This window comes from Bos grunniens, chromosome 5 (assembly GCF_055505025.1).
Source record: "Bos grunniens cultivar Pamir isolate PY7600 chromosome 5, Bosgru_T2T1.0, whole genome shotgun sequence".
Taxonomy (NCBI): domain Eukaryota; kingdom Metazoa; phylum Chordata; class Mammalia; order Artiodactyla; family Bovidae; genus Bos; species Bos grunniens.
In genome coordinates, this window is record NC_141169.1 from 98,880,039 (window position 1) to 98,896,424 (window position 16,386).

The 16,386-nt window shown below is 42.9% G+C and overlaps 1 non-coding gene across 1 annotated transcript; it reads left to right on the top strand.

The window, feature by feature from the left end:
* The first annotated feature begins 770 nt into the window (after positions 1-770).
* TRNAQ-UUG (transfer RNA glutamine (anticodon UUG)) lies at positions 771-843 on the top strand. The gene has a single exon. It is a non-coding gene; the product is annotated as a tRNA-Gln (tRNA).
* The last annotated feature ends 15,543 nt before the right edge of the window (positions 844-16,386 follow it).

Here is a 16,386-nt window from a genome sequence, read left to right on the forward strand (position 1 = left end):
TTATGTTCCTAAACGAACAGCATGACTTTATATCTGTAAAGGGCACTAAAAATAAGCTTTGCATGTATTTCAGTCCCCTGCCCCCAAATTTTCTTTGAAGAAAAATTTTTTTGTTCTTCCGTAGCTTAAAATTTCTGAAAAATCTCTGTATCTGGTCTGTTCCTTTTGTTCTTTCTGCCTTGTAGCTTGGGTTCTATTTCTGTAAAGTGGATAAGTGTGAAATTAACTGTTCTTTTAGCCTAACTGATAGATGAGATTTAACTCTCTGTCATTTACCTGCTGGGTGTCTAGAGAGCTCGGGCTCTGGGGTGAGTGTTCTGTCCATGGTTTTTGCCAAGGTGGGCTTCATTTCTTCCCAGCTTTAGTTCCCACTAGGGCCCATCAGGCACACTGACACTCAGTGTTTATCCAAACAATTCAAGAGCCATACAGCCAGAGAGTAATTTGTCTTCATGACACACCTAGGAGGCATTCAGGCAAAAAGGCTGTTACAATGGTGGGGCATTGGCAAGAGCATCAGTTTGGAGTCTGGACAGAGTGCTTGGGGGCCGAGACTCTTGGGCTCTGCCACCAGCTTTGTGGGATCGTAGGAAGGTCTTTTCCCCTCTCCGAGACTTTTATTGTTCACCAAAAGGATGAGGGTATTGGATAAAAGCTCTTTGGACCTCATACGCGCCAATGTTCTATAAATGTATTATTTTGAGCCCACATTTCAAAATAAGAAGGTCGCAGCATTGATCTAAGGTTATAAAATAGACTAATGAGGAAATTCCCTGATGGTCCAGTGATTAGGACTTGGCACCTTGACTGCCAAGGGCCCAGGTTCAGTCCCTGATCAGGGAACTAAGATCCCACAAGCCATGCAGTATGGCCAAACAAACAAAACAAAACCCAAAAAAGACTAATGGGAGAGTTGCTCTTTCTTGCTTCTGAATGGCACTGCAATTTTTGGAACAAACATGTTTGTCCACATTAACATGCTGGACAATCTTGGTTTACCATGGGAAAGAGAGAAAATACTCTAGGGGAAAGAAGGGTGGAAGGAAGAGAATAAATCCTCCTGGTGCCTGAAACTCTGTGGCATAGTGGTAATAATCTCAATACCCACTTTAGGCTGTGTCACCTTGCTAGCTCTTTAGGAAGAGAGCTGGAAAAGGAATGCTCCCTTAGTCTCTGGTGCTGTTTTGTTGGCTTATTTCCTTCCAAAACCTTCCCTTGAATGCCTGAGTTTGCTTACAGTCAGCCAGCTTGATACTGGCTTTGAGCGATTCCTGACCAATGCAGTAATGACCGGCCTACCCTGCCTGCTGTGGTGATGGAGCTGGGCTGAGGAGCTGGGTGGTGTTTCTGTCCCTGTGGCACAAGAGACTGTGGGACTCCTTTGCCCTTCCAGAAATGACTCCAAGGGCAGGATAGCCAGGAGGCAGACAGGGAGGCTGCCCTTGTTTTGTTTCCAGCTGGTTGGCAGACCCGAGAGGCTCAAATGAACATCTGAATTTAAGAGTGCTTAACGCTGATTCAAATCTTAAGCTGCCTTCTAAACTTTTGAGTGGATTGGAGTCAATATGTGAAATACACATACATGCTCTTTCAAAAATGACTAATCTCACTCAACCACGCTGTTTCCTTTCTTTCTGCCCACATTCTAACACCCCCAAGGGTGGTTTCTATTTATTGTCAATAAAGGCACTTCTTAGATTGCTTAGATATGAAAATGAAAATAAATGCCTTAGTTTATATATGAAATGATGTGGGTTAAAATACATGCAGAAAGTAATTCTGAAAAATTGGAAATAACCTAAATTTCCTTCAATGGAGATTTGATAATTGATAGTAATTCACACATGAAATATAAGGCAGCATTTAAAACCATAATGGAAAAGAATATAAAAAAGAATGTGTACATAGGCCTCATTTTGCTCAATCGCAGATATTAACACAACATTGTAAATCAACTATGCTTAACTAAAAATAAAATGATGATATAGATACATCTTTGTTGATATGAAAAAGTATTCTGATATATGAAACAGGTTAAAACTATATGTATTAGATGATCCTGTTTTTGCAAAGACAAAAGTATATATGCATATACTATAAGCCTTAAAAAAATCTGTAAGAGAGGACTCACCTAGGCATGTGTATTTGGGGGCTGAAAAGAGGTTCTGTGTCCATGTGGTCTGGGCCTCAGGCCTTAACATTTTCACCACACTGTTTCAGCACTGTTACTTTGGTTTCCGATCCTCTATACTTCATGTTCAAAGAAAAAATTGAGCAGTGGACAACTGTGGTGATAGGAAATATGGATGATGTGTTTTCTGCTTGGCAAGCTGATTTTTTTTTTTTTTTCTACAGTGAACATTTATTGCCTCTCTGACAAAATAGCAAAAATTAGAAAAAGGGGTCCAGGAGACCCTCCTTTGCTTGGGATGTCTTGGTTGAGATTAATTTGAGCTTCATTTATAGTTCAGATGGCTGAATCTTCTTTTCCCCCTTATTCTTTTTTGGCTCTGAGTTCTTTCTACTCTGTTATTTTGCGTATCTGTGTCCCTTTCCAGCCATGAAGATAGCTTGACATGTGGCAGATTGGGCGGAACCGTCCAAAAGAAAAGTTGGTCCTCCTCCATTTGGGTGGATAATCCTGACCTCTTGGCAGTTTGGCTCACCTGTTGGCAGGGGTGCAGACATTGCCTGGGAAACTAGAGAAAACCAGCAGTAGGCAGAGGACGAAGAAGTGGTTGATATGAGGAGATTTAATCACCACTGTGGAAAATCAAATTACTGTTCTCAATTCTTCACAGCATTCAAAGAGAGTATTCATCAATGCCCTTGCTATGGCCTCATAGCAAGGGTGGTTGCAGTATATGTTCTGCCCCTTAACTTTGGGTTTGGCCAAAGGGAATATTAGTGGATGGGGGATTACAGAGGCTTGAAGAGCCCATACATTCAGGCTGCAATTTTTGTACATCCGTGACCCACCATGAGAACTTCCTCCAGGCAGCTGTTGCCCCATCAGCCTGGGCTCCAGAATAAATATAATGCCTTCAACCCAGCCTGTAGTCTGGAGCCAAGTGCTGCTGAACGCCTGCCCGAAGCGAGTTCCCCCAGCCCAGCCCAGCCTGGACTAGCCAAACCGTAATCAGTCTTGCAGACTCGTGAGTAGGAGACTAAATCCTAGCTGTTTGAAACCACTGAGTTTTGGGGTGGTTTATTGTGTAACTTCCCTGAGGCTGTAACTGGTTGGTACACTGGTCTAGGTCTGTTAAACAGACCCACCGGAGTCCTTGCTGGCTGAAAAGAGATTTCTCCCTGCCTGTGTGTGATAAATATGCAAAAACCATCCAAAAATGTGATGATGATAACCTGGAAAGAAAAGAATATGGTCAGCCTGACTTCGCATCCAGGGCAAATTTAACTTTCCCTCCTTGATTATAAATGAATTCCAGCATTTCAGTTAAGGAACTGAATACATTAAGGAATACATTACTAATATTCTAACCCTAGGTCCAGGGAAGTTCAGTTTGTGGTCAATGCCTGAAAAGTTAATGAGTCATTAGGAACAGTGTACAAGCCAGGAAGCCCCAACTATACCACTGACTCTGGACTTTCTGTCAACCTTATTGTTTTTCAGAGGAACTCCTTCCTCTCATTTTAGCTTTGCTCTAACCTCCAGGAGGCTGCTGGACAAGTCCGAGGTCATTGGAGGGAATGGTATTAGAAAACTCACAGACACAGTGGCAGTGATATTGGGTGTGTTTCGCTTTCTGGCCAAGCTGAGAGGTTTCCTTGAAGCCAGGATCATGTTTAGATTGCCAAATGCATGTGTTGCCCTAAGGTTCACCGTCTCCTTCTGTGCTTGGCAAGAAATGTGGAACTCTCTTGGATGCTTGCCTTGTGTGCAATCAATGTTTAATGCTCATTAGATGGCTGCAGCACAGTCCCGGGTGGGGGGCCATGCTCAAGGACAAAGACTTGGGGACAGAGCACCTGGACGTCATCAGATTGCTCCCTATAACAGCGAGGAAGTGAGGCCTCCACATACAGCACACCCTGCAAGCAGTAGGGCTGGAGCTGAGCTAGAAGCCAGAGCAGCAAGACCTTTCCCCCTGACTTTCAATGGTTGCTGTTTAGTTGCCACGTCATGTCCAACTCTTATGTGACTCATGTACTGTAGCCCGCCAGCCTCCTCTGTCCATGGTTTTCCTGGGGAAGAATAATGGAGTGGGTTGCTGTTTCCTTCTCTAGGGGATCATCCTGATCCAGAGATCAAACCTGTGTCTCCTGCATTGGCAGTTGGATTCTTTAAACTTGAGCCACCTGGGAAGCCCAACTTTCACTGGTACCCATATGTTTTTGGCCTTTCTTACCTTTTCTCTGCAGGATACACACTGAATGGGAATTCACTTATGAGGCTAGTATTTTAAAGCAATGAACTTTAAAACATGGTCCACATTGTCAGTTTAGGTAGTTGGAAAATATAGAAGGGTGCAAACAGAAAACAAAGTCACTTGTGATCCCACAGACCAGATGCAGGCACCTGCTTGTGTGCTTTTTTGTTACCTGAACTCACCAGCAATTTGGTGTTTGTCATACACATCATTTCATTTAAAAATTTTTGTAGAAATCACTTTGCTTTGCTGTTTAATATTCTTTGAAAATACCAAGTTTTAATTGAAAAATAACCCATCATGATCTATTGAACTTTTTTACTCTTGATGGGTATTTATTATTCATCCAGTTTTCATTATCATCAATAATGCTGTGATGAGAATTCTTTCCCAGAAAGGGAATGGGAGTTACTTTTAAAAGTCCTCATGCTATGTGATGGGCTTCTCAACACTGTTTATAGATTAGTTTATATTACACTTTTGATAAATACTGCAAGAATCATTAAGCAGTTTCCTACCTTTTGACTATAAAATTATTTATATCCCAGAAAATAATTTGAAACATGACCTAAACCTATGCTCAAAATTTCTTTTGCTTCATTTTGTTTTTAATGATAGCAAAAGATTGAGAAGAGAAATTCCCCATATTAGGAAATTAGTTAAATAAATGACAGCTTGTTCTTCTGGTTGAAAGTGATACTTACGTGAGTTTTAAATAATGGAAATATTGATTGTTGTTTAATTGCTAAGTTGTGTCTGACTCTTGTGACCCCATGGACTGTAGCCTGCCGGGTTCCTTTGTCCATGGGATTCTCCAGGCAAGAATACTGGAGTGGGTTGCCATTTCCTTCTCCAGGGCATCTTCCTGTCCCAGGGTTCAAATCTATGTCTACCGCATTGACAGGCAGATTCTTTTACCACTGATACATCAGGGAAGCCTAGAAATGTTGATAGTAAATGTAAAATAAGAATATAACATTTTATGTATTGTATGAGTTTGATGCTGAAGCCACATGTACAGGAAAGAACTCTGCTAAATATTAGTATAGGAGGAGACTCTTTGGGACCCACAGCCTGCCAGGCTCCTCTGTCCATGGTATTTTCCAGGCAAGAATACTGGAGTGTGTTGCCATGCCCTTCTCCGTGGGATCTTCCTAACCCAGGGATCAAACCCAGGTCTCCCACATTGTGGGCAAATTCTTTACTATCTGAGCCACCAGGGAAGCCCAGTATAGGATCAAATGATCTTTTTCTTCTCTCTGTATTTTTTCTGGTATCTTAAATACCTTACTTTTATTATCAGGAAAAAGAGTGTGTTGTTATTCTTTATAGTCATATGTTACAGATGAGGTCATTTCCTGGGAAGGAAGGCATGACTGTGTGGGTTCCGTTTCCTTCCTAACGAGAGGCATTCAGAGCTTGGTCAAATCTGTGTCCCTGTGCTCTCAGCCCTTTAAACAAGATCAGTGTCTTCTTTGGTTCAGCTTAACATAATCTGAACTCTGGTTTCATTTTCCTGAGAATATTTTTCCCTAATTCAATTTTTCTAGCTGTCAGATATTTTGATGCTTTTTCCAGAGTGAGTAAAATCCCATATGTTGTGTCAAACCCGTCTATTTTTATCCTAAATTTTTATTTTGTTTCAAATCTCAGGTGAAGTAGTTTTTCAAGTTGGGTGTGTCTATGTATCTTTAGCTCACTCCACCCTAGGAAACCCACTAAGCTTTCTGTCTCTATAGACTTGCCTACTCTGGACATTTCATATAAATCAACTCATGTTAACACAATGTGGAGTTTTTGTGACTGGCTTCTTTGAATCTGTGTGTTTTCACGTTTCCTCTGTGTTGTAGCAGGTGTCATTATTTCGGTCTTATTATTGCCGTATAATACTCTATTGTATAGACTTACCACATTTTATTTATTCCTCAGTTGATGGATATTTGGATTGTTCCCACTTTTTGGATAGTATGACTAATGCTGCTGTGAACATTGTGTACAAATGTTTGTGTGAAGGTGTGTTTTCATTTCTCTTGGGTAGGAGTGAAACTTCTGGTTCTTATGATAACTCTATGTTTAACCTTGAGGAACTGCTGACCGTTTTCTAAAGTAACTGCACCATTTTATGTCCCTGCCAGGCATGTATGAAGGTTCTAATTTCTCTATGTGGTTGCTAACACTTGTTATTATCCATCTTTCTGATTTTAGTGATCCTAGGGTGTGAAATGATATCTCATAGTGGTTTTGATTTGCGTTTTCCTAAGGAGAAAAGGAAAGATATTCCCATTTGAATGCAGGGTTCCAAAGAATAGCAACGAGAGATAAGAAAGCCTTCCTCAGTGATCAGTGCAAAGAAATAGAGGAAAATAATAGAATGGGAATGACTAGAGATCTCTTCAAGAAAATTAGAGATACCAAGGGAACATTTCATGCAAAGATGGGCTCGATAAAGGACAGAAATGGTATGGACCTAACAGAAGCAGAAGATATTAAGAAGAGGTGGCAAGAATACACAGAAGAACTGTACAAAAAAGATCTTCACGACCCAGATAATCACGATGGTGTGATCACTGACCTAGAGCCAGACATCCTGGAATGTGAAGTCAAGTGGGCCTTAGGAAGCATCACTACAAACAAAGCTAGTGGAGGTGATGGAATTCCAGTTGAGCTATTTCAAATCCTGAAAGACGATGCTGTGAAAGTATTTGGAAAACTCAGCAGTGGCCACAGGACTGGAAAAGGTCAGTTTTCATTCCAATCCCAAAGAAAGGCAATGGCAAAGAATGCTCAAACTACCGCACGATTGCACTCATCTCACATGCTAGTAAAGTAATGCTCAAAATTCTCCAAGCCAGGCTTCAGCAATATGTGAACCGTGAACTTCCTGATGTTCAAGCTGGTTTTAGAAAAGGCAGAGGAACCAGAGATCAAATTGCCAACATCCGCTGGATCATCAAAAAAGCAAGAGAGTTCCAGAAAAACATCTATTTCTGCTTTATGGACTATGCCAAAGCCTTTGTGTGGATCACAATAAATTGTGGAAAATTCTGAAAGAGATGGGAATACCAGACCACCTGACCTGCCTCTTGAGAAATCTGATGCAGGTGGAAGCAAGAATTAGAACTGGACCTGGAACAACAGACTGGTTCCAAATAGGAAAAGGAGTACGTCAAGGCTGTATATTGTCACCCTGTTTATTTAACTTCTATGCAGAGTACATCATGAGAAACGCTGGGCTGGAAGAAGCACAAGCTGGAATCAAGATTGCCAGGAGAAATATCAATAACCTCAGATATGCAGATGAGACCACCCTTATGGCAGAAAGTGAAGAAGAACTAAAAAGCCTCTTGATGAAAGTGAAAGAGGAGAGTGGAAAAGTTGGCTTAAAGCTCAACATTCAGAAAACTAAGATCATGGCATCTGGTCCCATCACTTCATGGGAAATGGATGGGGAAACAGTGGAAACAGTGGCTGACTTTATTTTTTTGGGCTCCAAAATCACTGCAGATGGTGACTGCAGCCATGAAATTAAAAGACGCTTACTCCTTGGAAGGAAAGTTATTATCAACCTAGATGGCATATAAAGCAGAGACATTACTTTGCCAACAAAGGTCCATCTAGTCAAGGCTATGGTTTTTCCAGTGGTCATGTATGGATGTGAGTGCTGGACTGTGAAGAAAGCTGAGTGCTGAAGAATTGATGCTTTTGAACTGTGGTGCCTGGCGAAGACTCTTGAGAGTCCCTTGGACTGCAAGGAGATCCAACCAGTCCATCCTAAAGGAGATCAGTCCTGGGTGTTCATTGGAAGGACTGATGCTGAAGCTGAAACTCCAATACTCTGGCCACCTCATGCGAAGAGCTGACTCATTGGAAAAGACCCTGATGCTGGGAGGAATTGGGGACAGGAGGAGAAGGGGACAACAGAGGATGAGATGGCTGGATGGCATCACCAACTTGATGGACATGAGTTTGAATGAACTCCGGGAGTTGGTGATGGACAGGGAGGTCTGGTGTGCTGGGATTCATGGGGTCACAAAGAGTCGGACACGACTGCGTGACTGAACTGAACTGAACGAAATGTTTTATGATAAAAAACATTTTTTTACCGGTTTTTGGCCATTTTTGTATCTTCTTTGGAGAAGTGTCTATTTAGAGCCTTTGACTATGTTTTAATTGGGCTATTTGCCTTTTCATTATTGAGTTGTGAGAGCTTATGTCTTCTAGATAGAAGTCACTTATCAGATAAATGATTTGCAAATGTCTGTCTTTTTGTGGGGTGTTCTTCCGCTTTTTTTGATGGTGTCCATTGCTCAAAAGTGTTTAATTTTCGTGGAGTCCAATGTATCTTTTTTTTCTGCCATTTATCCTTTTGGTGTCATTTCTAAGTTTTTTTCTAAGTTGAGGTCATAAAGATTTATTCCCATATTTTCTTCTGAAAGTTTTATAGTTTTGCTTTTACATTTAGGCCTCTGATCTATTTTGAATTCATTTTTTGTGTACAGTGTGAGGAAGGGACTGCAATGGGCTGAACTGTGTCCACCTCCTAATTCATATGTTGAAGCTGTAACCCCCAATCTGGAGACAGGGTCTTTAAGAGGTAGTTAAAGATATGAAGTTATAAGGGTTGGGCCTTACTCCAGTAGGACTGTGGCCTTATAAGAAGAGGGAGAGAGAGATACCTTTCTCTCCCCACTTTACTCACTATGTGAGGACACAGTGAGAAAGCAGCCTTCTTCAGGTCAGGAAAAGAGCTCTTACCAGAATTTGACCATGATGGCACCCTGATCTTGGACTCTCTGCCTCCAGAACAGAAAATACATTTCTGTTGTTTAAGCCGCCCAGTCTTGGTATTTTGTCCTGGTGGCCAGAGTTGACCAATATAGGATCCAACTTCATTCTTTTGCATGTGGACATCCAGTTGTCCCAGTGCCATTTGGCTAAAAGACTTTCACACTGAATTGTCTTCGTACCAGTTACTCAAACTAGCTCAGAGCTGTGAGTAGAATCTACCCACACTGTCTGTGAACAGAGAAGAAACAGTGAACTGAACAACTCCATTTCCTTCCTCAGTTCATAAGTAGATCAGGACATTCTAGAATTTTGATGTGGAGCTTTGTTCATGTTTGATGTGAACTTTTGAATCTCCCTTTCTTTGCCAGCATTTGACAGAACCTCAGTAACCTTGTATCTGTTTCTATTGGCAAGATGATCAAGCTATGTCAGGCACATAATACTTTAGCACCTTAATAAAGGGTATTCTAGGGTCGTAGAGCTCCGCTGGTGCATCTGTGAGGACTAAGGGGAGGGAACCAGGAAGGAGGGTTGAAAGAGTACATGTGTATAAGTGAATACATATTTAATAACCATTTTAGTTATAAACCTATAGATTTTTACAGAAATCCAAATCCCAACCAAAGAAAGAGAAGCTTTGTCTTTCTAGTTCTTTTTCCTCATACCCCATGGCCAAGTTTAATTCCTGCTCCAAACCAACACTGAAAGAGAGGAGGAAAAAACCCAACAACAAAAAACCCTTTGGCTCCCTGAGACACACAATGGAGTCATTGATCCAAGAACAAGTTGGTTCAATTGCTTGCTTTACCTTGCTGCTGGGAGAAAAACAAAACCTCCTATAAAAACATGGCTTGTGGGAAAAGGTGGGATTATCCTAAAAGCTTTCCTTTGTTTCTGAAGACACTCTGCTCTACAGAGCTTAAGTTGTGTAGTGATCAGGATGAGGCAAAAAGTCAGGCCTTGCAAATTGTTCCTGGCTAAGCCTCTGATCCAGCCTGTGGCTCAGGCATACCCGCAAGGCCTCTCGAGTTACTCCCAGGAAAATGGAGACAGCTCAGGGATGCCTCTATAAGGTCACACTTGTAGATTTCTGTTGTCAGCTTTCAGGGGTACCACTGTGATCCCCCGGCAGCAGACACAGGAGCAATCCTCCCTCTACTTCACTCTCTGCTCTTCGAATTGGACAGAAGTCTGAAAACTGAACCAGTGAGATTGACACCTCTGTGCGTGTCTCAGTTAGCAATGTGGCCAGCTCTCCCCGATTACAGGGTTAGTGTTAAGGCAGATTTTCTGTTCACCCACTCAAAGCTGAGACAGAATTTGCACAGATCCTTTATTTCAGACATGGAATGCCAGAGGCCTGCTTTAGGTTTTCAGATTCTACATGCACTGGCATCTTCAAGAAGTATTGGGTTGGCCAAAAAGTTCACTCGGGTTTTTCTGTTCCAATGTATGGCCAAACCCGAACAAACTTTTTGGGCAAAATTCAATAATTAAGGACAGTGACTGAAGCCCTGATGGGATCTGTCTCCTCTTCTTGGTGGTGGGGACCCTGCCCTTGCTCTGCTCCTTCCTTGGATTGTCCATATTGCATTTCTGGCAGCTGACCTGGCTTTGGGCCACAGCCTGCTACAAGAATCACCTTCTTTGTAAAGTTTAGGAGACCTGGGTGGTGTATTTTTTCCCCTCACGTCTTTATTAAATCAGACGTAACTAGATGTTAAATTCAACTCTTCTTGTTGCTTAGGAGATGGGCAGAGTCCCTGAAGTCTGAGAATATTACAATAGGTGCTAAGTAACACCATGTTATAAAGGAATATGAAGTGGGATCACTATTCAAGACATGCTGAGAAATGGTAAAACCAGGTCTGACAGCATCGATAGTCACCCACTGGCAGCCTTTAAAAAGAGCAGAAATGGAGAGCCTGGATTGAGGGTTCCTCTAGCGGGCAGCTGTTGGAGTGCGGGGCTCACTCCAACCACAGGGGTGAGAAATAGGAGTTCTCTTGTCACTTTAGGGCAAAGTGGGAGGGGCTTCAGGGTGGTTCTGGACAGTCTCCAGAGTAGGAGGAGTGTGAAGATGTAGGGAAAAAGATAGTCCTGAGAAGGGAGAGAAATGGCAACAGACCAAGGGGACTGTGGTCCTTGTGAGCTGTGTTTATTAGGCCAGCTGAAAAAGGGGATCCATTTCAGTGGACACCAGACGTGAGCCATGTGGATGGTGAGCCTGCCTGGAGGTTTCTTGAGAGGACCTCATCCATGGGGACTCACTGGAAGGATGCAGTGACCAGTAGAGTGGATTGTTGGGAGCCAGTAGGTCAGGGGGAAGTTGAAATGTGGTCATCCATGTTAAGTAGGATGATTATTTAGCTTATCATTGAAATGGGACCACTTTTTTTTTTCATTTTGATTATTATTATTTTTTTTTTTACAATCTACAGATTTATTTTTTCTTTCTTTTAACAACCTTTTTATTTTGCATTGGGATATAGCTGTTTAACAAAGTAGTGATAGTTTCAGGTGAACAGCAAAGGGACTCAGCCATACATATACATGTATCCATTCTCCCCCAAACTCCCCTCCCATCCAGGCTGCCACATAACATAGAGCAGGGTTCCATGTGCTATACAGTAGGTCCTTGTGGATTATCAAAATGGGGCCACTTTTGAGAAAGAAAGAAAGAAAGGGGATGCTATTAACAGGTATGCTGGGGCAACTGTTAAACCAGAATTGCCTATGCACAGAGGCCATACGGTCACCCTGGTGTTAAGGTAACTGAGTGGGAGGTTCCCATAGCCACCTGTATCCCCTCACACACAGTGGTTAACTTCACAAGTGTTCCAGGCCCCATGGCCCCGAGTCCAGGTCTTACTAGTCCCAGCCATACAAGACAGATGCTCTTTTTCTCTAATTCCCATCCTCCTTGATTCTGACCAGAAGGGGTCAGAAGTAGCAGCTGGTGAGTGGGAGAGGGTCCCAGGAAGAGGGGTTAAGACAGGGAGAAAGATGTCCCCACGGCCCTCCCTGTCTGTAGGCAAACCCTAAGTGCCCTGAAATACTGCCCTGCTGGAAAGAGAGAGGCACTCATTTAGATAAAAGTCCAGAATTGTGATTACTACCATACTACATTTCAAATACTGAAATGAGGCTATTTTGTGACTGAAAATGACCCATGTGCCTTGGAAGGACAGGAGAGCTCTTAGATCTGTCTGAAATCTCAGCTAATGCCAGAGAAAGAACCACTTACAGAGGACAGTGGGAGAAAAAAGAAAGCTGCTTTATGACTGTAACCTTTTGAACCTCTTTCATTCATTAATGTATGACTAAAAGAGGATGGACATGACAGCCTCATCTGTATGGGGCTCAGCAACTATTACTAGTGTGAGGTGTTGAGCAGTTTTGCAAGATGCTGAACAGAACCATTTTTCATGCCCTACAGTGTAGCAGGTATAAAACTCACCACCCCCCGACACACATTTAATTCAATTCAGAAGGTATGTACAGTATCTAGGTTCCATCAGAGAGGAACCCAGGCAAGCCCTTCCTGCATTCCTGACCCACGAACATGCAAGAACCCAACAGGCTCTGAGGGCTCCTGAATTCATCAGAAAGATTTCAATTCCTTCCTGAAACAGAAATGAGAATTCAATCAGCTGCCTGCTGGAATGTGAAACCATGGAGGGTTTTTGCAGAAGACTATTCTCTTGCAAGACAGAAACAATATCCTGTGTCACTAATCAGAAGAGAGTGATCTAGAAAGCTACCTATCCAGAAAAAATCCATGTTGGGTTTTGAAAGATTGTTGCTGAATGAAAAGACACAGGGATTCTTTGCCTCCAGAGGAGAAGAATTCAATCTGGGGCCAGAGACGAGGCTTGATTGCTCAGAGCTTTTGTGTAATAAAGTTTTATTAAAGTATAAAGGAGATAGAGAAAGCTTCTGACATAGGCATCAGAAGGGGGCAGAAAGAGTACCCCCTGCTAGTCTTCAGCTGGATGTTATATAGTCACTAGCAGTTTGTTATGGAGAAGACAGTGGCACCCCAATCCAGTACTCTTGCCTAGAAAATCTCATGGATGGAGGAGCCTGGTAGGCTGCAGTCCATGGGGTTGCTAAGAGTCAGACACGACTGAGCAACTTCACTTTCACTTTCCACTTTCCTGCATTGGAGAAGGAAATGGCAACCCACTCCAGTGTTCTTGCCTGGAGAATCCCAGGGACAGGGGAACCTGGTGGGCTGCTGTCCATGGGGTCGCACAGAGTCGGACACAACTGAAGTGACGACAGCAGCAGCAGCAGCAGCAGCAGTCTGTTAGTGAAAGAAAGGAATGTCTTAAAACTCAGAATGGCACCAGGCCCCTCACCCATAAGATGCATTTTGGGATAATCTTGGCACCAAATGGTTCATCCTGGACCATAAAATGATTAACTTAAATCTTGTAGAAGGACAGATTACCATACAAATAGTTTCGTTTACATAGATTAGGGGAACAATATCTGAGTATAACATACTAGTTTGTCAAGTAGGTTCTGAGGCATGAGGTGGAACCGACTTGAAGACAGAGTTTGGGGTAAATGTATGGTACATTAGCATAGCTTAAGACAAACATTTCCATAAGAAAAATGCATTGGTTGTCTCAAGGTTTGAGAATAGTTAACTTCAGGTGAAACCAGGTGTCATTATGGCAACACAGAATTTTAAGAGAAACCTCCTTTTAAATTTGTATAGAGAAGGAAAAAATATAGCTAGTTTGTTTCCTCCTGCCGCTTAAGAGAGATAAAAATGTCTGACACTTGCAGGCTATTTCCTTCCTTTGGAGACCCCTGGCCTTCCTGCCTGTTACCCTCTCAGTTTTGTTATGAGCAATAAACATGTATTGTATTAAGCCCCTGAAAAAAAAATGCCTGACCCTGAGAAGCATCAAGGAATATAAGCTAGTGTTAATGATTTACTGGGCATCTACTGTGCCATCTCCCATCTACATCTACTGTGCCAGAGACATGCCTTATTGCTGTTGTTGTTCAGTCGCTCAGTCATGTCCAACTCTTTGCAACCCAATGGACTGCCGCATGCCAGACTTCCCTGTCCTTCACCATCTCCTGGAGCTTGTCCAACTTATGTCCATTGAGTCGGTGATGCCATCCATCCATCTCATCCTCTGTTGCTCCCTTCTCCTCCTGCCTTCAATCTTTCCCAGCATCAGTATCTTTTCCAATGAGTCAGCTTTTCCCATCAGTTGCCCAAAGTATTGGAGCTTCAGCTTCAGTCCTTCCAATGAATATTCAGGGTTGATTTGCTTTTGGATTGACTGGTTTGACATGCCTAATCTCATTTAATACTTCAAATAACCCTATAAGGTTCAAGATCCAAGGTCCAGTTGTAGAGTTAGGATTCCAATCCAGGTTTTTTCTGCTGTAGCTTTTTGGCATTCCAGGAGTAGCCTGCATTCTTCTCAACAGAGAGAAGATGATAGACTTTCCTAACTTTGTGGACTTCTTTGCTGTCAACTGTGGTGGTCAAGAGTAGGGACCTTGCAAACAGATGGTCTGCATTCACGTCTGCTTCTGAGCCTTGCATACTGTGAACCTGAGAGATAGTCAACCTTTCTGTGTCTTATAAAGGGGAATGACAATAATGATATCTATTCCATGCCAGGTTTAAATAAGTTAATACATGCAAAAGGCTTAAGAAGTTTTGAGTATATGTTTAAAAATGTTGACTGTTATTACTATGCTTTGATCTCATTTCCTAGATACTTGGAGCCAGAACTCTCTATGGCCCATGGGTTGAGTAAACACTATCCTGATACCACAGGACGTTAATCTGCCCTTGCAGGCCTGACTCTGTACTGTCCTCTCTGGTTGGCCAGGACGCCTTATGGCCCCTCTCGGAGTTCAGGCCCATCCTGTCTTGAGCCTTGGCTCTTGTTGCCCTGTTCCTGCCCACCTCAACCCCTCTGCCTGCCTCTCCCACCTCTTCTCTCTGTGTATTTAAATCTAGATTCTTTCCAGTATATTTTATCCCAGAGATTAGATCTGTATCTGTGATGACCAATCTTTTGTCTCGTTGCTTCTCTCTCTTTTCATGTTATTTGCTTTTCTTAACAAAGGAAACTCACAACTTCAGTTCAGATTTCCTTCTGCAGAATTTTCCCCAAAGATAAAGTCCTTCTAGGGAGGCTACTTGGAACAGGACTCTGGAAGCTTCCTTTTTCCTTTTGTTTGTGGGCAGAGTTTCCTGTTGCCTGTAAGGTTGAGCTGGCCTATCCCCTAATCATTCTTGGAGGAAAGGACCCTCCAAGGGGCTTCTCCCCAACTTTGTTGGTTTACTGGGCATCTACAGTGAACTCTAGTGGCCAAGTCTGAGGAGCTGCAATCCCCTCCGCACCCCCCACACTTTTTTTTTGGCATTTCAGTTTCTAACACCAGATCAGTATTTGTTCCACTGTGTATGTGTGTGCACTCGGTTGTGTCTGACTCTTTGCAACCCCATGGACTGTAGCCCATCAGGCTCCTCTGTCCATGGAATTTTCCAGGCAAGAATACTGGAGTGGGTTGCCATTTCCTTCTCCAGGGGAATCTTCTCAACCCAGGGATTGAACCCATGTCTCTTGTGTCTCCTGCATCGGCAGGCAGGTTCTTTACCACTGCACCTCCTGGGAAGCATTGGTTCCACCACCAGGCTAGAAATCACAAGCAGAGAAACAGCCTCTTCCCAGAGTCTCATCTGTCTTCACAGCGCACCCCACTCTGTGGTAGACAACGTCTATATTAAGGGTGCTAAATGTGACAGTGGCTTCAAGAGTGCTGGCTTCAGAGTGGGCCAAGAGTTTCTTGTGAGGCAGCCAGACAACAGGCGACAATGTTTGAAGTTGTACCAAGTGTCTGGTCAAAGCAGAGATGGTAAGATAAGAAAAAAATTGCCTTAGAAACTGGGAACTGGCAGAAGCTAGCATGTATGCCGTGCTGAGCAGCACATAGAGGGGGTTAAGCTGGTCTGAAGGAAGACAAAGTGAGTGACCAGGGGGTGAAAGCCTGGTGAGCAGGAAGTAGGTCCAGATGGAGTGTCACTCAGGTGGGGAGGGGATGATGAAAGGCAGCTGGGAGAGTGGTGCCAGAGAAGAATCTGGTTGAGCCGGAAACTGGATCCCCTAGCTGCAAAGAGGACTCGAAACTTGAAATGTAGAGGTTATGCCTGAAGTATACCAAA